Genomic DNA, 5,165 nt, shown 5'->3' on the forward strand with positions numbered 1-5,165 from the left:
GGGGGCGGGGTTTATGCACATAGAGGGGGATTGTGAAGGGGCGGGGCTTATGGGCATGGAGCGGGGTCTCATTAAGGGGGCGGGGTTTATGCACATAGAGGGGGATTGTGAAGGGGCGGGGCTTATGGGCATGGAGTGGGGTCTCGTTAAGGGGGCGGGGTTTATGCACATAGAGGGGGATTGTGAAGGGGCGGGGCTTATGGGCATGGAGTGGGGTCTCGTTAAGGGGGCGGGGTTTATGCACATAGAGGGGGATTGTGAAGGGGCGGGACTTATGGGCATGGAACGGGGTCTCGTTAAGGGGGCGGGGTTTATGCACATAGAGGGGGGTTGCGAAGGGGCGGAGCTTATGGGCATGGGGCGGGGTCTCGTTAAGGGGGCGGGGTTTGTGTGCATGGGGGCGGGTGGTTTATGCACATAGAGGGGGGTTGCGAAGGGGCGGAGCTTATGGGCATGGGGCGGGGTCTCGTTAAGGGGGCGGGGTTTGTGTGCATGGGGGCGGGTGGTTTATGCACATTGAGGGGGTTGTGAAGGGGCGGGGCTTATGAGCATGGGGCGGGGGCATATAAGGGGGCGTGTTTTGTGCGCATGGGGGCGGGGTTTATGCACCTAGAGGGGGTTGCGAAGGGGCGGGGCTTATGGGCATGGGGCGGGGTCTCGTTAAGGGGGCGGGGTTTGTGTGCATGGGGGCGGGTGGTTTATGCACATTGAGGGGGTTGTGAAGGGGCGGGAGCTCGTGATAGGAGTTGGGTTTAGGCCCCAACTTACTCCTGGATAAACTAGTTCGGTCAAATGTACCCTTGGCCCCGCCCCCTGCCCTGGGCTAACCTCTTATGCGCCCCCAGCCCACCTTTTGCAGTCCCCCCAGGGCTCATCCCTGCCCCCCCCTTGCCTGGTTGGCCCACTTCCTCCCCCCATCCATCCTCTTCCCCACCCCATTCCCGCCAGGTGGCTCTTCCCTTGGTCCCTAGTCCCTGGGGCCGGGCTGAAAGGCTAGCACAGCTGGCAGGATGCATAGGGAGCAAAGGGAATGGGGGGAGTGGCTGCTGTTCAGCTCAGCCCGCCTAGTGCATCTCGCACCAGAGGTGGCTGCACTTCTGTGTCAGGTGAAGCAGGCCCCTGTGCAAGGGGTTTGTAAAGTCCTTTCAGATGGATGATGTCATTAATTATACTATGCAACTTGTGGTAGCACTTGGGGTGCACTGCCCCCCTGCACCCCCCAAAAAATGTTAATTGCTAAATGGGATGCCCTCACATCAGGGGGTGCGTCTAGACCGGCAAGATTTTGCTCAAAAGCAGCCGCTTTTGTGCAAAAACTTGCCAGCTGTCTACACTGGCTGCTTGAATTTGCACAAGAGCACTGACGTTCTAATGTAAGAATTCAGTGCTTCTTGCGCAAATACTTTGACGCTCCCACTCAGGGATAAGCCAAAAGCATCCATGCCAATCTAGACGCTCTTTTGCAGACATACTTTTAATGGAAAAACTTTTCCGTTAAAAGTATTTCCGCAAAATCATGCCAGTCTAGATGCAGCCCAGGAGTATAGCTATGGGTGAGCCTGAATGGGCCCCAACCCATCCACTTTGCATCCAGGTCCACCCAAATCAGCACTGGAGTCCCCCAAATCCATAGGCTGGGACTCCTGATCCCAGCTAGGTGTCTGTCAGCCTGGCTGCATAGCTCTCCTGTCGGCGCCACACACTGCTGGCCCAGTCTCCTGTCCCCAGTGCTAGCCCTGTGGGAGGTGTGCTTCATGGCGAGAGCCCTGCAAATCCGTAGATAGCCACTTTATTTCCACATTTGCGGACATGGGTGCGAATCGCCATGGCTCATTTTTGCAAATACAGATACGAATGTGGATACCAAATTTTTCATCTGTGCAGGGCTCTACTCGTGGGGGAACATCTGGGCAGCGCTAGTGCTGGGACCCGAAACTGGGGCAGAAGCACGGCAGGCTGGCAGGAGAGCAGACACTGAGCTGGAGATGGGAGGCGTGTGTGGAGTTCAAGCCCCAGTGGCGTCCCCCTCTACTCCATGGGTGCACCCTGCAGCCCATGTGCCCAGTGAAAACTAGGCCCAGCTACGTTTCCTGTCCTCGCGACATCACTGCCCCGCATGCCCCTTCCATGCCCCTTTGGGTCCCCCCTGCTGGCACCAGTGACACCTGGTAGGGGGTCACAGACAGGCTAAGCACACCTTGTAAATACGAGGGCTTCCCCCTTGCCCCCACTAGCTCCATGTGCATCAGTGTCCCAGCCTGCTCTATTTCAGGGACTCCTTGCAACCCCCACCATACTGCCTCCCTTTGCGGGGGTTTTGTGTGCTTCCCCCCATGTTAGGGTCTTTGTGTCCCTCCGTTCCCTGCTCTCTCATATGCCAGGAGCTCTGTGTGCCTGCCATGTCCCCCTCCCTCCCACCCTCCCTCATGCCAGGAGCTCTGTGTGCCCTTGATTCTCCCCTTCTCTTCACTCCCTGCCTGGGTCCCCCATTCTTCACCTGCCAGGGGTTTCGTGTTGCCTCCCATATACCCCTTCCCGCATGCCAGGGACTTTATGGGCCATCTCCTTCCCCCCTTTCCTCCCCCAGAAGGGCTTGCAAAAGCAGTTTGCTTAGCCTCTAAGAGGAGCTGCTTAGGTCACTCTGTAGCATCCTTTCCAGCTCATTAAGGAGATCCCAGACTGACAATGGTACAGCTGGCGCATCTCACCCAGTCAGTTCTGTGCAGAAGGTTGACATGCCATTATGCAGCCCCGTGGAGTTTATGATTATTAAGGAAAATCAGAACATTTGAGATGTGTAACTAATAGTCCTGGTGCTCTAATTTTCACTTGTCACACTCACATGGGTGGTAGGTGCTTGTCTTCTAGGTATTTCCTGGGCGGGTATCATTGCAACTAGCTCTGGAGTACACATAACACACTCCACAATGTGCACATCTAATCACATCGCAGAGGGTAACAAAGGAACTGACTTCCAAGTTGGTGGAGTTTTGAGGGGAGGAGTTTTCCTGTAAGGCACAGGGAGACACCTATTTTTTCCCCATGCCACAAATACAGTCATTCCAAAAGGCACCATGAAATGACCATTGTCTGGCTTGCCAGGAAGAAATTTGTTACTGTATTTGGTGCTGTTCTGGAGGACAATCAAAATATCCTGCACATCACACTTTACAATCAGTAACTAAAGGGTAAAATATGGAACCTACAGAATCAAGCCATTGGCAGTGAAAAATACCCTAGCGGAGAATGGCATATTGGGCCTCTCAGTCCCCTGTGATGAGTTAAAACAAACTTTCCATATAGTAATTTTGTTTCCGTTGCAGGCTGGCAGTAAATTACCTTTTCTTTGCTTTTGCAATTGAAATCAGGAGACTGACAGACTGTATGAGACAAAAACAGTTCCTGCCACCCATGAGTCGCTGGGCCTTCGTTACAGGGGGAATTAATGAGAATTCCAGGTTAAAGGACTAAAGCAGGACTCAAGCAGAGATTTTTCATTTTAAAGTTCACCCTCATTAAGACACAGTTCTCAGCCAGCTGTCTTTTTGAAATGGCAATGGGAGAGTTTGCTGCAAGAGAGGGGTTTTTTAAGCAAAGCTTTATGGAAGCAGCAATTGTAATTTATATGGTAATAGATGGGGCTGTCCCAGTGGGAGTGCATGTCCCAGATGATGAAGGGGGGGGGGGAGGAACCCACCACTTAGGCCTGCAAGTTGGCTAGTTTGCCTACTGTTATGACTTGTTATTGTAGAAATGGAAGAAGATAAATGCTGTAGCCGGAAGGAAGCTAATGGTGCATGTTCTGCTTATGAACAGCAGACACATTCAACTGTAACAGGCACTTCTTAGGGGCTTCTCGTCTCCCCCCGCAACTTACAGACACGATGCTAGTCACCCTCCCTGGCTCAACACAGGGAAGGTCACACAGCAAAACCACGGAGCAGCCAGAAATGGGCAAACTTCCCAAACTTAGCTGCCTAAAATGTAGGGCCTCAATCCAGACTGAGGGGTTGGGTCAGAACCACTCCGCTAAAGAGTGCACCATCTGATGGCCGAGGCATGGCCATGGCCACTGCTTTGAATAGCGACAGGGACAAAGCCACGTTAGCAGGGGGGCCCTATGCAAGGCCCAGGAGGGGAGAAGGTGTTTTCCCCCATAGCTCTTGGTATGGACACTCCCCATCCTATTCACCTGAAGAGAACGACCAATCCTGGGGGGCAATCCAGGCCCACAATGAAGCAGCAGGTAAGGTGGTTTGTTGGGGCAGCAAACCATCAGTCCCTGTTTATCTGGGTAACTCTGGGCTGGCAGGGGGTGGGTGGACAGAAGCCCTAGTGCTACCTCTGGCTCCCATCCTTGGCATTAGGGCTGGGGATTGGAGGAACATAGTCACTGCCTCCCAGGAGCATCCTTCACTCCAGTCCAGCATCCTGCGTCTGAACCTTCAGAGGAAGCCACTGCTCACGAAGGCCAGAACTGTCATTCCCTGCCCTGCAGGAGATGGGTCTGGAGCTGGAGTCTGGATTCTTTCCCCCACGACTTCCCTGGTGTTTGTATCTCACCTGGCCTGGTGCACCTCACGTATCACGGCTAGCCAGCCCCTTGTGCCCTCAGTTCTCTCTCCAGGGTAAGCGAGCCAGGACCCACGTGCGCCAGGCTAAGCCAAGGGGGAAAGGGGCATTGTCAGCAGCACTCAGCCCAGCCACCGCAGGAGGCAAAGGGGGAGGCTCCGTTGTCTCCGCACCTCAATAGAGGGGGGGGCCTCTCACCTTGCTCAAGGCCGCAGGGCTGCTCTCACCTCTTCTTGCACCCCTGGTGGCGTCAGAGCCCCCCCAGCACACACAGACCGGGCGTAATAGCTCCAAAGCTGCACAAACCAGGGTGGAAGTGCCATGTTCTCGGTGGCTTTGGGGTGGTGGGGAGGAGGCAGGACCAGCTGTGATGGCTCCTACACACCCGAGGCTCCCCCCCCCCCCCCCCAGATCGCTTCTGGAACTTGCCCTTCAACGCTCCCCCCACCCCGCCTCCCCGCCCCATCGTCCACAAGTTCATGACAGAAGGGGAAACTGAGGCACGGCACGGGGAAAGGGATGTGGCCAAGGTTACAGCACGCCCGTGGCAGGGGCAAGAAATGAACCCAGGAGTCCTGCCCGCCCTCGGGCAC

Source organism: Pelodiscus sinensis, chromosome 29 (assembly GCF_049634645.1).
Source record: "Pelodiscus sinensis isolate JC-2024 chromosome 29, ASM4963464v1, whole genome shotgun sequence".
Lineage (NCBI taxonomy): Eukaryota > Metazoa > Chordata > Testudines > Trionychidae > Pelodiscus > Pelodiscus sinensis.